This window comes from Atractosteus spatula, chromosome 10, assembly GCF_055471065.1.
Source record: "Atractosteus spatula isolate fAtrSpa1 chromosome 10, fAtrSpa1.hap1, whole genome shotgun sequence".
Classification (NCBI taxonomy): Eukaryota; Metazoa; Chordata; class Actinopteri; order Semionotiformes; family Lepisosteidae; genus Atractosteus; species Atractosteus spatula.
Window position 1 is genome coordinate 13,227,683 of NC_142715.1, and position 22,533 is coordinate 13,250,215.

The 22,533-nt window shown below is 46.9% G+C and overlaps 1 non-coding gene and 1 pseudogene across 1 annotated transcript; one reads left to right on the forward strand and one right to left on the reverse strand.

The window, feature by feature from the left end:
• Positions 1 to 6,059: 6,059 nt before the first annotated feature.
• On the reverse strand, positions 6,060 to 6,132 carry trnaf-gaa (transfer RNA phenylalanine (anticodon GAA)). The gene has a single exon. It is a non-coding gene; the product is annotated as a tRNA-Phe (tRNA).
• Positions 6,133 to 13,827: 7,695 nt separating this feature from the next.
• On the forward strand, positions 13,828 to 13,946 carry LOC148825241 (5S ribosomal RNA; annotated as a pseudogene).
• Positions 13,947 to 22,533: the final 8,587 nt, after the last annotated feature.

Below are 22,533 nucleotides of genomic sequence, written 5' to 3' on the forward strand. Positions count from 1 at the left end.
TTGATGTTAAGCTCAGGGAGCCTGCCTTTTAGAAATTCTATCTCTAAACACCTTATGCAGCCTCCTGAGAGACTAACAAATATTGTTTTGAGAAATTGGCTCACACACCGGAAGGCACTAACGTTTCTCTTCGTTAGAGTATGTGAATAACTGTTTAACCCAAAATGTTTGGAATTGTGATTTTGATAAAATTCAATAAATAATCTATCACCAGCACGAAATTATTATGAAAGTAAGATTTTTTTTTATCATAAACTGTAAGACATGAAGAGAGTTTACAGGTCGTATCCTTCGCTTTGTCTCTTAAATTAAGCGTTCAGGATTCAAACCGGTGTTCGGACTGTTGTGTTTCTTGAATTTCTTGTAATCTTGTAATCATCAAATGTCGATGTCCATCAGTGTTTTTCTCGGTTATACAATGGAATTCGCGCAGTTTTCAGCTCAGTGCGGAGTCCAGAGGGAGGACTCGCTCGCTGAATGATCTCTCAAGAAATCCTGGGTGAGATTCAAAAGGTGTCTTCTTCAACAGCCACGACAAGTCTGAAGACCTCTGGATTTCCTGAAATTGACATAAAATTAGTACAAATCATTTGGTAGTTAACAGAACTAAATGCTTTAGAGGTACATTTAAAACAGCAGAGCAACACCATAGCACTTCGAATGTGCCTGAATTTAATTTTATAAACCCGGTGGTACACAAGGACGTGCATTGAAGTGAAAGCAGGAAGCGCTGCGATATGCACTGTGCAAATCCCGCCACACTAAGAGGTGTTAGGGTCTGTTCGATGCACAAAGAACGCTTTGAAAAGTGTCAAAAGCAAGTCATTCCGAGTTGGTCGTTTGTGTTTTCTGTTCAGACGCGAAATGCTGAAATGATCTCTCGGCTCCTTGGTTGTCATTTCTGCTCCGTAAAGGAATTACAGCACGCGTCGGCTTCCAGCATGCTGTGTCGGGACACGATCCTGGGGGTCGAAGAGAGCAATGTCTTCCTTGTTAGTATAGTGGTGATTATCCCCACCTGTCACGCGGGAGACCGGGATACAGCAGGACGCGCATTGGAGTGAAAGCAGGATGCGCTGCGACATGCACTGTGCAGATCCCGCCACACTAAGAGGTGAGTGGGTCTGTTCGATCACAGCGCTAGGCGAATCCCCAATCCCCTTTGTGCGTGGCGACAAAAGAAGCCGCTTTGTTTCAAACCGGGGACCTTTCGCGTGTGAGGCAAACGTGATAACCACTACACTACGGAAACGGTGGCAAACCCTGCCCAGCGGCCCAGCGCTGAGTTTCGCCAATGCGATTCAGCTGCTTCCAGTGCCTTTATTAAAGTGCGCTGTTGGACCGTGCTCTCTCTCCAGAGACCAGCACGCCTGTCATGGACGGAGCAGGAAAGGCGGCGCCACATTCTACAGCCCTCTCCACGCAATCGACGAAATCGGGCCACTGAAGTGGAGAAAATCGCCTCTCCAGAAAGTGCAAATATCATCTTGGAGAGTATAAATCCTATTGCCAAAGGTCAGCCCTGTCTACCAGAGTAACCCTCCCACCTCCTGCAGCGATGATCAGCTCGTCTCACACGCGAGAAGTCTTCGGTTGGAAACAAGCGCCCCCTCTTCTCGCGCGTTTTGCACGTTCGAGTGCTTTTAATGCGGCTCCTTCGTACACGGTGCTGATCTTTTGGAAAGCAGGAGGCAAAACTGACACGTTCCCATACCGGGAGTCAAACCCGGGCCGCCTGGGTGAAAACCAGGAATCCTAAACGGTAGACCATATGGGAGCACACAACCCCACTGTTCCGGGCATCATGCAAGCAAACTACATAAATATGAGAAAACACGAAAGAGAGTTGTCACTCAGAGTGTCGAAGGGTCGATGTATACTGGGGCTCAGTTGAAATGCAACGTCAGGACTTTGCCGAATTAGGTCACACGAAGAGAGCACAACCTTTTCCGCCCTGCTGGGTGTGCATCGGTAACTCGCCGTGATCGTATAGTGATCAGTACTTTGCGTTGTGGCCGCAACAACCCCGGTTCGAATCCGGGTCACGGCAGAATAGGGGCGTCTGCTTTTACTACTTGCGCGAATGAAGGCAAAAAAAAGCCAATCGATGTGAACGAACGGCGCTTTACAGAGGAGTACTGCCTGACTGGATCGTTGATAAACGACAGAGGCCACTCCGACCTCTTCTCGGTTTTCTTCAATGACTTACTAAGGATCTTCTTCACATTCGCCCATGCAGGGGAAGCCAGTTACACCAAAGCAAACGCAGGAAAGTGCATTTCAAGCAGAGACCAGGAGGGACTTGTTTACACCGAGAGTGGTCGGAGAATGGAACAATGCGCCCAGCCCTGTTGCTGGAGCCGATTCTTGATGAGATCTTGAGCTCACTAAGAGGCCCCCACTGGATGCTAATCTTTCTGTTGTTCTTGCAGGTCCTGCGCTGCTTTTGAGCCGACAGAGCTCGTCCTGGTCTGTCGGCACAGCCCAATTGCAAATGATCGGCTCCGCGTACAGAAGGAACGTGCGTTTGGTACAAGAGTGCATGAAGGCACCGGAAATACATTGGGAACAAATGACCGGTCGCTCAAGACCTCTGTGAAGTACAGGAGCGTGCAAAAAGAGGCTGCTTCCGCCCGGTCTCGAACCGGGGACCTTTCGCGTGTTAGGCGAACGTGATAGCCGCTACACTACGGAAACCTGCGGAGACTGCTGCTGGTGTCTCGCTTGCGTTTCGGGCTGAGAAAGGGAAGCGTCACTTTAGGCAGGGGGCGCTGGAGAGAGGAACAAAGGGCGCGATGAACATGAGCGCACCAAGAGGAGCAGGAGAGTGTTGCAGGAACGTCACTCAGAAGGAAAGCCACCCAGCTGCGCCCTCTGAGCTCTGTCCAGCACATCTTCCTCACATGGACTCCTGCCTGCGACGGGCAGGAAACAATTAGCAAGAACAGAACAGCACCCCATGGGTGTCTCATGACCACACCTTAGGTTGTGACACGTGCAGGTGTGAGGGGTTGCCGGGCTACTCTGGAGCAGAGCTTGGGCGGAGGGGGGGCGGGAAAGCAGACAAAGAGGTGACACCTCAAGGTCTGCACGATCACAGCTCTCCGCCGCCCCAGGCTTCCGCTCGATAAGCTACTGGACACACCCGCCCCTCCTTACACAGACCGTGGAAAAGCCCCCGAGTGGGAGGGCTCTCTCTTCCTCCCAGGAGCTCTTGGACACGACGCACAGACAGAGCGCGGGTAGCCGCCGCCTGCAAACACGGCTCCAGGCAGGACTCCACTCCGCAGGAGCCGCAGAGCAGAGGAGATGAGGGCAGCTTAGCTCCTGTGCAGAGACCTGAGCTGTTGTTGCTGCGGACGCTGTCTTTTCTGTTCTCGGGGTAGGAGTGAATGTTGAGTTGCCCTTAGAAATGAAGCAGAGCACTTCAACGGCACGGGTGTGTGTGTGTGCGTGCGCCCTGGTGATTCTGGGAGACAGATCGAACCTGGGCTGAAAGAGAGGGTGTTTAGCCCTCTTCCATTTGCTAGTTCAGAGTTGTACAACCCATTTGTATCTGCTAGGCGGCGCAGTCGTCGTGCACAAAGAACGCTTTGAAAAGCGTCCAAAGCAAGTCATTCCGAGTTGGTCGTTTGTGTTTTCCGTTCAGACCCGAAATGCTGAAATGAACTCTCGGCTCCTCGGTTGTCATTTCTGCTCCGTAAAGGAATCACAGCACGCGTCGCCTTCCAGCACGCTGGGTCGGGACACGATGCCGGGGATCGGAGAATGCAATGTCTTCCTCGTTAGTATAGTGGCAAGTATCCCCGCCTGTCACGTGGGAGACCGGGGTTCGATTTTCCGACGGGGAGTAGAACGCTTTTCTTTTACCTCCTTAGAGAAAGGACTGCCTTTCACTTCTCTGTTTTCTTTCACAGCGTCGTGCACCTTTTCATTGCTCTCGCTTTCAGAGCCTCCGCACGGCACACGACTCGACATCAGGAAGCACATTGAAGAGAAAGCAGGAAGCCCTGCGACATGGTGAGTGGGTCTGTTCGATGCACAAAGAACGCTTTGATAAGCGTCAAAGGCAAGTCATTCCGAGTTGGTCGTTTGTGTTTTCCGTTCAGACGCGAAATGCTGAAATGATCTCTCGGCTCCTCGGTTGTCATTTCTGCTCCGTAAAGAAATCACAGCACGCGTCGGCTTCCAGCACGGTGGGTCGGGACACGATGCCGGGGGTCGGAGAGAGCGATGTCTTCCTCGTTAGTATAGTGGTGATTATCCCCACCTGTCACGCGGGAGACTGGGGTACATCAGGACGCGCATTGGAGTGAAAGCAGGATGCGCTGCGACATGCACTGTGCAGATCCCGCCACACTAAGAGGTGAGTGGGTCTGTTCGATCACAGCGCTAGGTGAATCCCCAATCCCCTTTTGTGCGTGGCGACAAAAGAAGCCGCTTTGTTTCGAACCGGGGACCTTTCGCGTGTGAGGCAACCGTGATAACCACTACACTACGGAAACGGTGGCAAACCCTGCCCGGCGGCCCAGCGCTGAGTTTCGCCAATGCGATTCAGCTGCTTCCAGTGCCTTTATTAAAGTGCGCTGATGGACCGTGCTCTCTCTCCAGAGACCAGCACGCCTGTCATGGACGGAGCAGGAAAGGCGGCGCCACATTCTACAGCCCTCTCCACGCAATCGACGAAATCGGGCCACTGAAGTGGAGAAAATCGCCTCTCCAGAAAGTGCAAATATCATCTTGGAGAGTATAAATCCTATTGCCAAAGGTCAGCCCTGTCTACCAGAGTAACCCTCCCACCTCCTGCAGCGATGATCAGCTCGTCTCACACGCGAGAAGTCTTCGGTTGGAAACATGCGCCCCCTCTTCTCGCGCGTTTTGCACGTTCGAGTGCTTTTAATGCGGCTCCTTCGTACACGGTGCTGATCTTTTGGAAAGCAGGAGGCAAAACTGACACGTTCCCATACCGGGAGTCAAACCCGGGCCGCCTGGGTGAAAACCAGGAATCCTAAACGCTAGACCATATGGGAGCACACAACCCCGCTGTTCCGGGCATCATGCAAACAAACTACATAAATATGAGAAAACACGAAAGAGAGTTGTCACTCAGAGTGTCGAAGGGTCGATGTATACTGGGGCTCAGTTGAAATGCAGCGTCAGGACTTTGCCGAATTAGGTCACACGAAGAGAGCACAGCCTTTTCCCCCCTGCTGGGTGTGCATCGGTAACTCGCCGTGATCGTATAGTGGTCAGTACTTTGCGTTGTGGCCGCAACAACCCCGGTTCGAATCCGGGTCACGGCAGAATAGGGGCGTCTGCTTTTACTACTTGCGCGAATGAAGGCAAAAAAAAGCCAATCGATGTGAACGAACGGCGCTTTACAGAGGAGTACTGCCTGACTGGATCGTTGATAAACGACAGAGGCCACTCCGACCTCTTCTCGGTTTTCTTCAATGACTTACTAAGGATCTTCTTCACATTCGCCCATGCAGGGGAAGCCAGTTACACCAAAGCAAACGCAGGAAAGTGCATTTCAAGCAGAGACCAGGAGGGACTTGTTTACACCGAGAGTGGTCGGAGAATGGAACAATGCGCCCAGCCCTGTTGCTGGAGCCGATTCTTGATGAGATCTTGAGCTCACTAAGAGGCCCCCACTGGATGCTAATCTTTCTGTTGTTCTTGCAGGTCCTGCGCTGCTTTTGAGCCGACAGAGCTCGTCCTGGTCTGTCGGCACAGCCCAATTGCAAATGATCGGCTCCGCGTACAGAAGGAACGTGCGTTTGGTACAAGAGTGCATGAAGGCACCGGAAATACATTGGGAACAAATGACCGGTCGCTCAAGACCTCTGTGAAGTACAGGAGCGTGCAAAAAGAGGCTGCTTCCGCCCGGTCTCGAACCGGGGACCTTTCGCGTGTTAGGCGAACGTGATAGCCGCTACACTACGGAAACCTGCAGAGACTGCTGCTGGTGTCTCGCTTGCGTTTCGGGCTGAGAAAGGGACGCGTCACTTTAGGCAGGGGGTGCTGGAGAGAGGAACAAAGGGCGCGATGAAACAAAATGCCGAAACCCGGGATCGAACCAGGGACCTTTAGATCTTCAGTCTAACGCTCTCCCAACTGAGCCATTTCGGCGGTGCGCAGAGCACACAGCCACCTGCTCCAGCCTTCCTGTGTTGCGGCATGAGCGCACCAAGAGGAGCGGGAGAGTGTTGCAGGAACGTCACTCAGAAGGAAAGCCACCCAGCTGCGCCCTCTGAGCTCTGTCCAGCGCAACTTCCTCGCATGGACTCCTGCCTGCGACAGGCAGGAAACAATTAGCAAGAACAGAACAGCACCCCATGGGTGTCTCATGACCACACCTTAGGTTGTGACACGTGCAGGTGTGAGGGGTTGCCGGGCTACTCTGGAGCAAAACTTGGGCGGAGGGGGGGCGGGAAAGCAGACAAAGAGGTGACACCTCAAGGTCTGCACGATCACAGCTCTCCGCCGCCCCAGGCTTCCGCTCGATAAGCTACTGGACACACCCGCCCCTCCTCACCCAGACCGTGGAAAAGCCCCCGAGTGGGAGGGCTCTCTCTTCCTCCCAGGAGCTCTTGGACACGACGCACAGACAGAGCGCGGGGAGCCGCCACCTGCAAACACGGCTCCAGGCAGGACTCCACTCCACTCCGCAGGAGCCGCAGAGCAGAGGAGATGGGGGCAGCTTAGCTCCTGTGCAGAGACCTGAGCTGTTGTTGCTGCGGACGCTGTCTTTTCTGTTCTCGGGGTAGGAGTGAATGTTGAGTTGCCCTTTGAAATGAAGCAGAGCACTTCAACGGCACGGGTGTGTGTGTGTGCGTGCGCCCTGGTGATTCTGGGAGACAGATCGAACCTGGGCTAAAAGAGAGGGTGTTTAGCCCTCTTCCATTTGCTAGTTCAGAGTTGTACAACCCATTTGTATCTGCTAGGCGGCGCAGTCGTCGTGCACAAAGAACGCTTTGAAAAGCGTCCAAAGCAAGTCATTCCGAGTTGGTCGTTTGTGTTTTCCGTTCAGACGCGAAATGCTGAAATGAACACTCGGCTCCTCGGTTGTCATTTCTGCTCCGTAAAGGAATCACAGCACGCGTCGCCTTCCAGCACGCTGGGTCGGGACACGATGCCGGGGATCGGCGAGTGCAATGTCTTCCTCGTTAGTATAGTGGCAAGTATCCTCGCCTGTCACGCGGGAGACCGGGGTTCGATTCCCCGACGGGGAGTAGAAAGCTTTCCTTTTACCTCCTTAGAGAAAGGACTGCCTTTCACTTCTCTGTTTTCTTTCACAGCGTCGTGCACCTTTTCATTGCTCTCGCTTTCAGAGCCTCCGCACGGCACACGACTCGACATCAGGAAGCACATTGAAGTGAAAGCAGGAAGCCCTGCGACATGGTGAGTGGGTCTGTTCGATGCACAAAGAACGCTTTGATAAGCGTCAAAGGCAAGTCATTCCGAGTTGGTCGTTTGTGTTTTCTGTTCAGACGCGAAATGCTGAAATGATCTCTCGGCTCCTCGGTTGTCATTTCTGCTCCGTAAAGAAATCACAGCACGCGTCGGCTTCCAGCACGGTGGGTCGGGACACGATGCCGGGGGTCGGAGAGGGCGATGTCTTCCTCGTTAGTATAGTGGTGATTATCCCCACCTGTCACGCAGGAGACTGGGGTACATCAGGACGCGCTTTGGAGTGAAAGCAGGATGCGCTGCGACATGCACTGTGCAGATCCCGCCACACTAAGAGGTGAGTGGGTCTGTTCGATCACAGCGCTAGGCGAATCCCCAATCCCCTTTTGTGCGTGGCGACAAAAGAAGCCGCTCTGTTTCGAACCGGGAACTTTTCGCGTGTGAGGCAAACGTGATAACCACTACACTACGGAAACAGTGGCAAACCCTGCCCAGCGGCCCAGCGCTGAGTTTCGCCAATGCGATTCAGCTGCTTCCAGTGCCTTTATTAAAGTGCGCTGATGGACCGTGCTCTCTCTCCAGAGACCAGCACGCCTGTCATGGACGGAGCAGGAAAGGCGGCGCCACATTCTACAGCCCTCTCCACGCAATCGACGAAATCGGGCCACTGAAGTGGAGAAAATCGCCTCTCCAGAATGTGCAAATATCATCTTGGAGAGTATAAATCCTATTGCCAAAGGCCAGCCCTGTCTACCAGAGTAACCCTCCCACCTCCTGCAGCGATGATCAGCTCGTCTCACACGCGAGAAGTCTTCGGTTGGAAACAAGCGCCCCCTCTTCTCGCGCGTTTTGCACGTTCGAGTGCTTTTAATGCGGCTCCTTCGTACACGGTGCTGATCTTTTGGAAAGCAGGAGGCAAAACTGACACGTTCCCATACCGGGAGTCAAACCCGGGCAGCCTGGGTGAAAACCAGGAATCCTAAACGCTAGACCATATGGGAACACACATCCCCGCTGTTCCGGGCATCATGAAAGCAAACTACATAAATATGAGAAAACACGAAAGAGAGTTGTCACTCAGAGTGTCGAAGGGTCGATGTATACTGGGGCTCAGTTGAAATGCAACGTCAGGACTTTGCCGAATTAGGTCACACGAAGAGAGCACAGCCTTTTCCGCCCTGCCGTGTGTGTATCGGTAACTCGCCGTGATCGTATAGTGATCAGTACTTTGCGTTGTGGCCGCAACAACCCCGGTTGAATCCGGGTCACGGCAGAATAGGGGCGTCTGCTTTTACTACTTGCGCGAATGAAGGCAAAAAAAAGCCAATCGATGTGAACGAACGGCGCTTTACAGAGGAGTACTGCCTGACTGGATCGTTGATGAACGACAGAGGCCACTCCGACCTCTTCTCGGTTTTCTTCAATGACTTACTAAGGATCTTCTTCACATTCGCCCATGCAGGGGAAGCCAGTTACACCAAAGCAAACGCAGGAAAGTGCATTTCAAGCAGAGACCAGGAGGGACTTGTTTACACCGAGAGTGGTCGGAGAATGGAACAATGCGCCCAGCTCTGTTGCTGGAGCCGATTCTTGATGAGATCTTGGGCTCACTAAGAGGCCCCCACTGGATGCTAATCTTTCTGTTGTTCTTGTAGGTCCTGCGCTGCTTTTGAGCCGACAGAGCTCGTCCTGGTCTGTCGGCACAGCCCAATTGCAAATGATCGGCTCCGCGTACAGAAGGAACGTGCGTTTGGTACAAGAGTGCATGAAGGGACCGGAAATACATTGGGAACAAATGACCGGTCGCTCAAGACCTCTGTGAAGTACAGGAGCGTGCAAAAAGAGGCTGTTTCCGCCCGGTCTTGAACCGGGGACCTTTCGCGTGTTAGGCGAACGTGATAGCCGCTACACTACGGAAACCTGCAGGGACTGCTGCTGGTGTCTCGATTGCGTTTCGGGCTGAGAAAGGGAAGCGTCACTTTAGGCAGGGGACGCTGGAGAGAGGAACAAAGGGCGCGATGAAACAAAATGCCGAAACCCATGATCAAACTAGGGACCTTTAGATCTTGAGTCGAACGCTCTCCCAACTGAGTTACTTCGGCTGTGCGCATCACCCCCAGCCACCTGCTCCAGCCTTCCTGTGTTGTGGCATGAGCACACCAAGAGGAGCGGGAGAGTGTTCACAGCGCAAGGTGAATCCCCAAACAGTGTGCGTGGCGACAAACAAAACTGGCCTGTTTCCACCCGATTTCAAACCAGAGATCTTTCACGTGTGAGGCAAACGTGATAACCACTACACTACGGAAACAGTGGGAAAACAGGCCCACCGGCAGTGAGTATTCAACTTCACTGCATTACTGCTCGAGAATTCAATTGTTATCCCAACTAGTTGATATCAATTTATTTCCTTAGGGTTATGTACTTGTTTTGAGTATCTAATGTAGAAGTTGTAAACAAGTTCAATTACGAAACGGTCTAAATGAATGATATACCGAACGTATGTCCTCTTGATATGTGTAACTCTTTGTAACTGAATGAATTTATATCTTTTGTATTCTGATATCCCTTACGATAAGATCTGTTAGGTTTACATGCATATTCTATATATTAATAAATGTATACTCGTGTATTATTACCTGTGTGTGCGTTGTTTGAGTTATATCGCATGGTTTGATTCTAAGACCATTAAAAGAATCAATTTTGTGATTTACTGCCACAATTAATAATTGTCCCAGTAAATGCACAAACCCCTACCGAACTGGTGCCTCGTGAGAGCACACTACAACAGTGTTGATCTCCTGTCCCAGCCTGAGGAGCAGACAGCGAGCCTGTCTCTCAATAATAATAATAAAGTGTGTGATCTCCTGTCCCAGCCTGGGGAACACTGAGCCTGTCTCTCAATACTAATAGTACAGTGTGTGATTCCCTGCCCCAGCCAATGGAACAGACAGTGAGCCTGTCTCTCAATAATAATAATACAGTGTGTGACCTCCTGTCCCAGCTTGGGGAACTGTGAGCCAGACTCTCAATAATAATAATACAGTGTGATCTACTGTCCCAGGCTGAGGAACAATGAGTTTATCTGTCAATAATAATAATACAGTGTGATCTCCTGTCCCAGCCTGAGGAACAGTGAGCTTGTCTCTCAATAATAATAATAGAGTGTGATCTCCTGTCCCAGCCTGAGGAACTGTGAGCCTGTCTCTCAATAATAATAATACAGTGTGTGATCTCCTGTCCCAGCCTGAGGAACAGACAGTGAACCTGTCTCTCAATAATAATATGAATAAACTGTGTGATCTCCTGTCCCAGCCTGAGGAACAGGCAGTGAGCCTGTCTCTCAATAATAATAATACAGTGTGTGACCTCCTGTCCCAGCCTGAGGAACAGACAGTGAGCCCGTCTCTCAATAATAATAATACGGTGTGTGATCTCCTGTCCCAACCTGAGGAACACACAGGAGTGAGCCAGTCTCTCAATAATAATAAAGCAGATTATGATCTCCTGTAACAGCCTAAGGAACAGTCAGGAAAGAGCAGGTCTCTCGATAATAATAATACAGTGTGTGATCTCCTGTCCCAGCCTGAGGAACAGACAGTGAGCCTCTCTCTCAATAATAATAATAAAGTGTGTGACCTCCTGTCCCAGCCTGAGGAACAGCGAGCCTGTCTCTCAATAATAATAATACAGTGTGTCATCTCCTGTCCCAGCCTGAGGAACAGTGAGCTTGTCTCTCAAGAATAATACAGTGTGATATCTTGTCCCACCCTGAGGAACAGAGGGCCTGTCTCTCATTAATAATAATACAGTGTGTGATTTCCTGTCCCAGCCTGAGGAACAGACAGTGAACCTGTCTCTCAATCATAATAATACAGTGTGTGACTTCCTGTCCCAGCCTGAGGAACAGACAGTGAGCCTGTCTCTCAATAATAATAAAGCAGATTATGATCTGCTGTCCCAGCCTAAGGAACAATCAGGAAAGGGCAGGTCTCTCGATAATAATAATACAGTGTGTGATCTACTGTCCCAGCCTGAGGAACAGACAGTCAGCCCGTCTCTCGATAATAATAATACAGTGTGTGATCTACTGTCCCAGCCTGAGGAACAGTGAGCTTGTCTCTCAATAATAATAATCCAGTGTGATCTCCTGTCCCAGCCTGAGGAACAGTGAGCCTGTCTCTCAATAATAAAAATACAGTGTGTGACCTCCTGTCCCAGCCTGGGGAACAGTGAGCCAGACTCTCAATAATAATAATACAGTGTGATCTACTGTCCCAGCATAAGGAACAGACAGTGAGCCTGTCTCTCAGTAATAATACAGTGTGTGATCTTCTGTCCCAGTCTGGGGAATTGAAAGTGAGCCTGTCTCTCAGTAATAATAATAATAGTGTGTGATCCACTGTCCCAGCCTGAGGAACAGACAGTCAGCCCGTCTCTCGATAATAATAATACAGTGTGTGATCTACTGTCCCAGCCTGAGGAACAGTGAGCTTGTCTCTCAATAATAATAATCCAGTGTGATCTCCTGTCCCAGCCTGAGGAACAGTGAGCCTGTCTCTCAATAATAAAAATACAGTGTGTGACCTCCTGTCCCAGCCTGGGGAACAGTGAGCCAGACTCTCAATAATAATAATACAGTGTGATCTACTGTCCCAGCATAAGGAACAGACAGTGAGCCTGTCTCTCAGTAATAATACAGTGTGTGATCTTCTGTCCCAGTCTGGGGAATTGAAAGTGAGCCTGTCTCTCAGTAATAATAATAATAGTGTGTGATCCACTGTCCCAGCCTGAGGAACAGACAGTCAGCCCGTCTCTCAATAATAATAATACAGTGTGTGATCTCCTGTCCCACCCTGAGGAACAGACAGGAGTGAGCCAGTCTCTCAATATTAAGAGAGCATATTATGATCTGCTGTCCCAGCCTAAGGAACAATCAGGTGTAGTGTGCTCTCTGAATGCACCAGTGTAGGGTTTGGGCATTTACTGGGACAATTATTAATTGTAGCTGTAAATCACAAAATTGATTCTTTTGATGGCTTTAGAATCCAACCATGCGATATAACTCAAACAACGCACACACTCAGGTACTTATACACGAGGATACATTTATTAATACATAGAATATGCATATAAACCTAACAGATCTTATCGAGAGGGTTATCAGAATACAAAAGGTATATATTCAGTCAGTTACCAAGAGTTACATATATCAAGAGAACATACGTTCGGTTTATCATTCATTTAGACCGTTTCATAAAGTGAACTTGGTTACAACTTCTACATTAGATACTGAAAACAAGTACATAACTCTTAGGAATTAAATTGATATCAACTGGTTGGGATAACAATTGAATTCTCAAGCTGTAATGCATTGAAGTTGAATACTCATCCAATCTCTGGGGATTCAGATCTCCTGCGGGCTCTCTGGCTCCGTGCCAGGCTGTGCTGTGCTGCAGATGCTCACTGACCGGCTAGTTAGTGTTGGCTTTAACTAGCAAAGTTTGTGCACAGGAGAAAAGATGACTGTGGGTCCCAGCAAGTCAGGAAGAGGACTGGTTCATTCCTGATGAAGCGCTAGTTCTGAATAGTGCTTCAGCTGTCCACAGTTCCGACCTGTTCACAAGGCTTGCTGCTGGTGCTAACCTCAGGTGGATCCTCTGATTACTCTCTGGCAACCTCCGCTCTAGACTCTTAGAACAAAGGAAAGTTCTGGCACTCGAACACACTGGCCGTTCCGTGGTTGTCCGGGCTGAGTCTTAGGATGTCCTTTGTCCTTTTGCTCCTGGGCCATCCTGCCCTGGAATTCTCCTTTGAATTCCCTTTAGAAAAGTCCACGAAATAGTCTCTCAGGCCCTCTGTGTTGCCTGTTTTTACCTGGAGGAACTTCAGCTTGTTCATTGGCAGAAAGTTCCATGGGCATCAGAGTCCCACGTGGGTTACTCGGCCCTACCAGTCCCTGATTGGTTGATCAAGGTGAGATGTGAGTCACTTACTCCTGACACTTAGGAATGCAGTCCAGATGTCCATCTGGCACACCCTAGACAGATAGGCGCCAATGGATGACCATTGATCATGATAGCCAGGCTTAGCTAAGTGCACCCCCCTTTGGGAGCTGTCCCTTATCAAAAGAAAACATCTTTAAATCAGCCTGCATGAAAAGTTTCTCTGTGGCTGCACCACAGAGATGAAGAGAGATGGGGCCTCATATGAAAAAGCACAGCAACACTTAATTCTGTCTTATTAATAAGCATTGCCGCTAAAAGTGAAAGGCTGAAGTGAAATAGAGCGGGACGAAGGCAGTGAAGAGAGAGAACGTGGGAAGAAGAGAAAAACGCAAGGGAAAAAAAGCAGCGTCGTAAAAGAGGTGACGGAGCTGTCCTCTCTATAAGAAGGGTGCCAGCGAGCCTTACTCTCGCTTACGGCCACACCCCCTTGAGCACGCCTGATCTTGTTTGATCTCGGAAGCTAAACAGAGATGGGTCTGGTTAGTACTTGGATGGGAGACCACCTGGGAATACCAGGTGCTATAAGCTTTTAAGCGCAGGAGGCGCCCTATCCCCGCTCGCTCGCTCATTCCCCTGTTCACACGTGTAGTGCGATTTTTTGGTTTTTTGTCAGCTTTGGTGAGACACAGGTGCTTGTGTATTAGCATGAGCGTTTTTTATTCTGATCATGAACAGTTTTACAAGTCCGCAAAGGATCGAGGAAAGGTTTATCGCCAGCCATTTATTCTTATCATGAACCTTATATACTGTATCTCTACATCCCATAACCTTTAACGGCAGGTGCCTGGGTGTGGACATGTTGTGATGTAATATTTATTTTAAAAGTAAACTTTTTAGTAAAGTCTGTTATATTGTTAAAATCTATAAGCGTTATAAAGATCAATTTTTGCTCGTGCTTATAAGTTATCGCTGCTAAATGTGTCTTATTCAATTATTTTAACACTTTTATGACCTATCCACTAAAATATAAAGTCCCGCCCTACAATGCTCTTCTCAAAAGATAAAATAAGTTTTACATTTTTTGATTCAATGTAATTTCTTTTCTAGAGAAACACACATCATTTGAGGCTTGGGTTGCATGTTAATATTTTTAAGGTTTAAAGACTTTACGTTCACTATACGTGGAAAATCATTTCAAACTTTTGAAAAGTTGTTGAGAATTTGTCATTGAAATAAGCTTACATATTTTAATTCAACGTGATTACTTTTCACTCTCGATAAAACACGTGTGATTTTGGGGCGGGGGATATGGTGGGGCGTTCTAAAACATCACAACCATTTGAAAAATGTCTTGAGCATGGTTACAAATTTGGAGTTTATGTTTAAATTAGCCGACTTGCCAGTGTTGAAGTGTGACACCTGAGCTGTGCGGCCCCGATATTGACTGCTGCGAAGATGGCTTCTTTGAGTAGTGAATCATCGGATTCCTCTGCTATGCAAACTGAAGAAGTAGGTTGCTAAAATATTTTTTCTGATAGTGGAATTGTTGTTTCAATCTGCGTTTAGCGTATTTCGTTTTCAACACTTTGTCTTCTTTTTAGCAAAAGCTGACCCAGCACTCAGTGGTGTGTGACAGTGGCTGTCATGTGAACTCTGATGGTGATTCAGGTGTTGGGGGTCCGTCAATGACTGATGAAGAGTTGCTACAAATGGTAAATATTAAACCACAGCAAGTTCGAAGCAAACGAAGAACTCTAACACAAAAGAGGCATTACAATTTAAATATTTTAGGTAAAAAGCATGCCTATTTATTTTGTTAAGCCTTCCTTTTCTTTTTTCCTTTAATAGAATAACGAAGAGGTCAATGCATCAATCTTCAAACTACCATCAAGCTTGAATGTTTCGTGTCTGTTCATGTGTGTTCGCCAAAATGTGATTAATGATGATGTTCAACCTAGTTTAGCTAACGATGGCTCTAATGAGCCCGATGCTATGGATCAGATTGTAAAGTCGGTGGTATGTTGCACCTTCAACCATTGTTTAAAGGGGGTTGTGGTTGATGAGTGCTCGGCCTGTTTGATTAATCATCCAGGTCAACGGGGTCACACATGCCTGGTTGTCGGGTGCGCGGCTGGGTACTGTGGTGTCTCCGGGAGAAAGTTTATGTAAATGAAAGTAGTACTCACACCACACTTTTCTTTCCTGAGTTTCGTGGCGTTTCTTCCTCCAACTATCTTCCAAATACAGTCCGTAATCCGTTCCCTTAATCCTGATCCGATCCGAGTTCCAAAAGTCCGTAATAAAGCCAATCCGCGATGTATCCTTATCCAGTGTCCGTAATTCAAAAACCATAAACCTTTTCTCCTTTCAGTAGTCCGTTATTCTTTAGCCCGATCTTTAACATACACCTCTTTCCTCTCTTTTCCTCCAAACCGCATTCACCTTATCGGCTTCCGCCCTGTTCACTGCCTCCAGGACACTTATATTTCGGTTCCTGATGCGGCTCAGCTGTGTCTCATTGTTTCTCAGGGTAGACCCTTTCCATTTACCGGTCAGCTGATTCTTTTTGGCAGCCATTTTGCTAAGGTCCATATCTAGTATTTTAAGTAGGTCATTCCGAAAATACCTGTTATGAATGACCCTTCCCCTGGTCATGTTACAGTACAAAGATGTGTTGTTTGCCGCATTAGAAATTTATAAGTGTCTCAGTTTAGCCCGAATTTTATCGGCTGTTCTGTACATCGCCAGTGGCCTGGGTGCCTATACTTTTACAGATGATACTGAGCGGAGTATAAAGCACTTGCTGAGAAAAATAATTGACGACCGCTCGCCATATGAGTATGTACGCTCCTAACTTGTAAAGGTAGATGGAAAAAAACTACACGTGACTTTTGGTGCGTTGCAAAACTTATTTTATACTTATTTATACTTATTTTTACAGAAAAGAAAAAAGATCTATGTAAAACCAGGGCTGTGAAATACTCGCAATGTGAATAGAGCTTTCACTCTGTTTTACAGACACAGGTGTGCCATTGTGAGAAAAACGAAAAATTTCGAATGTATACGTAAGAATTCTTACAAAAAGTGCTTTACACTCTTCTTTCTGCAAAGCTTGAAATTAAAATCAATTAACTGAATGCTAATGTCCTTGAATTTGTTAAAGAGATTGATGTGCATTTAAAGAACATGAGTGTAATTACTGCGATTCTGATGTTTTCACATCAGAAACTGAAGCCTGGCGGATTCAGCGGTGTGTATTCCAAAATACAACGTATTTTACATAGAACCTGTGGTAACACCGTCCCTCTGATCACTCAGGCTAATTTATTTGCTCTGTTAGGGTCGCCCAGTTCGGTGTTCATGGCTATAGAAATGGCAAGAGAAAGGGCGTTATGAATGCTTTTTCAGATGCTGCTGAGTTTCTGAACAATTTTGGGGCGATAGCTACAACTAATTTTCTGCACCAACATTTAATTGGCGATTGCAAGCAGTAGTCTGTAATGTGTGTGAAAAGTTTAAAAGTATATACTGGGATGTTTCTGTAATTTAAAACCTACTGATGAAATAAAGTGGTTCACATTTCACATGCTATTTGTCCTGCGAGTTCTTTCTGTGACACTTTACTCAGTCAGTCAGTCAGTCAGTGTGCGTGCGTGCGTGCGTGCGTGCGTGCGCTCACATCCCGGAAACTCGCGGCACTCACCAGACTTCCCACACCGCCGATTCCCTAGGGTTATAATAGATTGCATTCAAACCTGCAGCAGACATGATCACCTTCCATCCCTCGTTGCTAATACGCTCTTTCACACACTTATTTATAAATCGAAGGGGATGCGGTGGTGGGCATTTGGACCCTGAGGCCTGGGGCTGCTAGGGGAGGAAGGCGGGACAACAACACTCATTATGCCACACCATTGGCTCTCGAGGGGGCGGGACATCCGCCCATAACATTGCACCATTGGCCGATAAGGGGGCAGGACATCTGCCCATGGCGGCCTCCCATTGGCTGAAAAAGGGGGCGTGGTACCTGTCAAAATGATTGATGAAAGGTGTCGCTTTATTCTACTCCCGGGCCAAAATCAGCCCTCGGATCATCAACTCAATCAGGAACTCCCAGTCTCACAACTGCATTCCCTCGGTGCTTCCCTACCACCCTAACCCAATTTCTATCCCCAGGGCCATCATTAACAATGACTAAATTTTACAGGACGATCCCTCCATTGGTACTCTTTTTTCCGACAGCCCAATCATCTCTTATCGCTGACCACCACATAAGCTTCTTGTTCACAGCTCCCTCACACTCAGCACCTTCCCCTGCAATAGCACTCGCTGCATCACTGGCAAATACATATCTAACGACATTCAGGGCATCACAGGACAATTCCAGATAACCCTGACAACATCCTGTATCTCATTTACTGTATCTCTTGCAAAAAATGCCCAGCTATCTACATTTGGGAAACCGAAAGGAGACTAGGAGAATGCTTCAGAGAACATATTAGGGCTGGGAAGGTTAAAGATTTCTCCAAACCCATAGTTTTTCTTTTCACCTCAAATAGCCAGGATCTCTCAATGACTGACTTATTTTAATGTAATCTTCTCTATTCTCATGCAGGTTTTGACTTCACACCTTTCTTCACCTCTCTCCATTTTGCACTTCCTGAGTGGCCTCTCTGCTGCTCCTACCTCCTCCCCTCTCCCAGCTTTTGTTCTTCTGTGCTACTTAATCTTTGTAATCTGCCCTGTCTTTCTCACACCTGAAGAAGGCTTCACAGCCGAAACATTGAGTTTTCTCTCTTCTCTTTTCAGTATGGAATAAACCTATTACTTGTTCCTTTGCAGACTACACATGCTGACATAGTTTAGTTCAGGTGGGTAGCTGCTTCAATATACATTTGTAAATGTCAATTTAAAACTGTAAAAATAGTAAGATTATAACTCCACTTTAAAACGTGGCAAGAAATAGACACATGGCAGGCTACACCCTGGAAAGGACACCAGTCCATCCCAGGGCAAAGATATAAAAAATAAACATATAGGCAGCACATATCAAGCCTTACAAGAAATCATTAACACCCTCAACACACACCACAGGTCCATTAAACTCAAATACACCAAGCATGGTAGCCTGATAGACTTCCTAGACACCACCACATACAAGGTTTCTTCCTTCAACAACACAGACAAACTGGACATCAAGGTATTTTTCAAAGACACATTCACACGGCTTACTGCACAAAGATAGCTTCCACCCAAAACATACTTTAAAAGGACTGGTAAAATCACAACTCCTACACTTCAACAAAATCTGTACACAATAACAAGACTTTGAGGAAGCCAAATACACACTCTTCCAAGCTTTATGCCAGAGAAGATACACACAAAGTTTCCTCAAAACTGTGGCACAAACATTTCTAAATAGAAAAACTCCAGATGACAGAAAAATACCCCTCAACACATCATATTCTCAACTCAGCATAAAAACCAACCAAAAGCCATGATATTAGAAAACACAAACATACTAAGGGAGCACAAAATCATATCTGCACACAGAAAAAAACAAAAACCTTCAGCATTAATTAGTCCAAAGCAAGCTAAAACCTGTGCAAAACAGATCATATACACCAAGAGCCAAACATTTCATAACAGAAAACAATGATCCAAAACAAAGAAACTAAAGAAATCTTCCAGTTGCAAAGGGCATTCTCAGAAAACATCAATAACGCCATCTACAGCATCCAGTGCAAAAAGTGCGGGGTGACCTATGTGGGAGGAACGGGTAACTCCATCCGAACCCAGCTGACACAACACAGGTACATCAGGAACCACGGGACTGGAAAGCAACCCCAACTGGACAGAGATAGAAAGAAAGAAAAAGGAAAGGGAGTGGATCAAAAGACTTAATACTATCTTTACACAAGACCTGAACATCAGAAAAACCGGGAGGGTTTTAGTCGTTGGAAGGAGAGTGCTCTCCTTGTCCCAGATGGCCCCCTCTCGGATAAAATCTGGGAGAAGGAGCTTTGTTCCCCTCTCCTAACTAGCCAGATCCTACAGGGACTGGAACTCTTCACCATACTAACACGCAACAAACAGAAGAATAACTGAAACCAATCAGCTTTGGAAACTCGCACAGCTTGCACAGTCCTACTAGGGAGGAAAACAAAAGACCCTGATTGCCTATTGAGATGTTAATGGTCCATACATAATCCCCACCAGGGAAAGCAGAAACCCATTCACCAACTGAAACTGCACCTACTCATACAGAAACGTACAGAAGGAACACAGACCATAGGATACAAACTAGCCCCCTAGGAGGAACTACAACACACTGCCCCTTACAAAACAGGATAAAAACAGGCCAGCATGGACACAGTGTTCCAGAACAATGCCTGAAGAAGACCCAGGCAGAAACATAGCGACACACAGAAAGGCAAGATTGTCTTCCTATGGAGCCACAGATTCTACAGAGGTAAAGCTGCCTAACAGTGGAAACCTAACGGTGTCAACGAAGCTTTAGGCATTTAAATGGTAAGTATGGATCAATCCAGAGTTGACAACGCACGCAACCGTACGGTCACCCTCCACACTGCCTACACAACAAACATGTCAAACAGACAGGATACCTTCCAACAAGGAACCAGGATCATCTACAAAATGATCCAAACAGTCCACCATTTACAAAACACAGCAGTTTTATTGGACGGGAGAACCGAGCACCCGCCAGCCTACGACGGAAGACCGAGGAACTCATAAAACCTGCCAAGCCACCCAAACTCACATATTTGAAGCTGGTAAGCAATGCCAAAAATTGGCTTCACACCACACTGCAGATCCTCGAAGAGCAAAATCTGTCATACGACTAGAGGATCTTGAGCTTCCCCACTGGGAGGAAGCTTTCACACTTGCTTCCAACTGATCAAAGAAACATTATGGGAGGAAATTGCAGAACACCACCTTTGGACCCTACAGTACACAAGCTATCAATACTGGGTTACGGAAGGACACTCGGGCAGATCAAATTATCACAGCAGTTTTTAAATTCTACAACGACTTCTACTGGAAAGACTGCGAACAAGACCAAGTAAGAGTTAAGTTGTTTTATAAAGTCATTATTTTAGAGCAAGGTATAATTCTGATAAAAATACAATAAACAATATGGTGAAGCTATTGGAGAGAAAATTAAGGCTCGGTTAAGAAACTGAAACAGTCTTGACTTGTTCCTTTACACAAAAGTTATTTATTTTCAAGAGAGACCCATGAGGATTCCTCTGGTGTGCAAGGCCTGCCTAAAGACATTTGACCAGTTTCCTCTTCACCTAAAGAGGGTGTGTATGAAATGAGCCTCAGCAGAGGAGATCAGCAAGGTCCTTCTCCAGGCCAGGAAGGACTTGTTGAATCACCTGAGGAATGGGCAGGTCGGGGATTGCAAGAGCATAGGGCTCATGTGTGGTGAGAATGTGAGACTGGCGGAGTCCATGGACTGTTTTATGTGGAATCCTGAAGACACATCAGCAAGGTAAGATATTTATAATTTATAAGGGTTCTTCTGTTTCATTTCTAACCTTTACCTTTATGTAAGGGTATGTTAAAATGATATACCAGTGGTCCAGATGCCCTGAGCAAGAGGCTGCTGTCCAGGAGGAAGAGATGCCAGAGACTGAAGTGGAAGAGGAAGGGGAAGATGTGAGTTCTGGAGAACTTTCTATTTTTTCCAAATGTATCTTTTGTTTTATACTTGTATTCTAGTTTGTCTTAGAAGTAAAAATGTTTAAATGTGTATTTTGTATTCCTACTGTCCCCCCAGTTCTTAAAAGCCATCAGCAGGCTCTCAGGAAGACGGTGACCCAGGCTGGACTGGACAGAACGCACTCCCTGGATGCTCCTCACCTGGCTGGGTTTAAACAGGACCTTACCAAGGATCTTGGAGTGGCAGATTGCTCTCAGGAGGTATTTATTTTTAAAGGCATTTAAAATTGAGCAGTGATATTTCCATAGCACATGTTTTTACTCCTTAGCTTAAAATTCACCCATGTGAAATCTCAGCCATAAACATAGTGACTCTACATTTGTCAGGTAGAAAATGTTTCCAGATTCCTGTTTTTATGGATCTATCTGCATCTTCCTTAAACTTTGTAAAGGGCCTATCCAAAACAACAATTATTGTAACCAAATGAAGACCACTGGACTGTCTCACCAAATCATTGCTAATTATATTAAGAACATAAACCATTTTCCGGGCTACATCCTAAATGATATCAGTGTGAAAGTAGAGGATCCCAGCCTGGCTAACCTCATCATCAACTTCCAAAGTATCCTAAAGGATATTCAGAAGAAGAACAGTAAGAATGTTGCCAAGAGATTACTAAAAATAGGTCATTTTCATTTTAAATCTTCTTTCAGTTGTACTTTTAATCTGAATACAAAAAAAAGTTGATGAGTATTAATTTCTCCCACAGATATAGACAGTTGCAGAGTCCAGAACCAAGTACGAAGGATTGCTGGAAGGTGTTGATAGTTGCAAAGAGAGATGTGTTGCACAGACTGGGCAAGACATCACCTTGCCTGAGCAGCTTCTTGTACTGTGTTACCTGCAGGCCTTTCTCCAGCTGAAGCACCTGTAGCACCCAGGGGTGGTAAAGAACATGACAGTAAGAATACTTTCATACAACAAAAGTAAGAAATTACATATATGGGATTTTTACAGTTTGGTGTATTCATTTTTATTTTCTCGCTATTACAGGTTGAGGAATGGGTGCAAAGAAAGTGTTGTTTCAACAAGTGGGCACAAAAATGGTCATAATTCCTGTTAAAGAGCACAAAACCTCAAACAACAGCTGGCTTCCTTTGCATTGAGTGAAGAAGAGGAACATGCAAGTTGATGGCTACATTGATATACCCATCCACTCAATTCAGGGTTGTGGTAGAACTGGAACCATCCTGGCAAGCAGTGGATGCAAAGTACTGTATCACCCATAATGTGACACCAGTCCATCACAGGACTCACTCACACCATGGCCAATTTTCATAGAAGCCAATTAAAATCCATGTTAATACCGAACAAAAGACCTCCACCTGCATAGCTCCAATCATGTACGGTATTTAAGAAAATCTGGAATGTACCTTAATTGCATTTTATTTGTGTTTTATCAGCCATTTCATCTTTACTTCACTA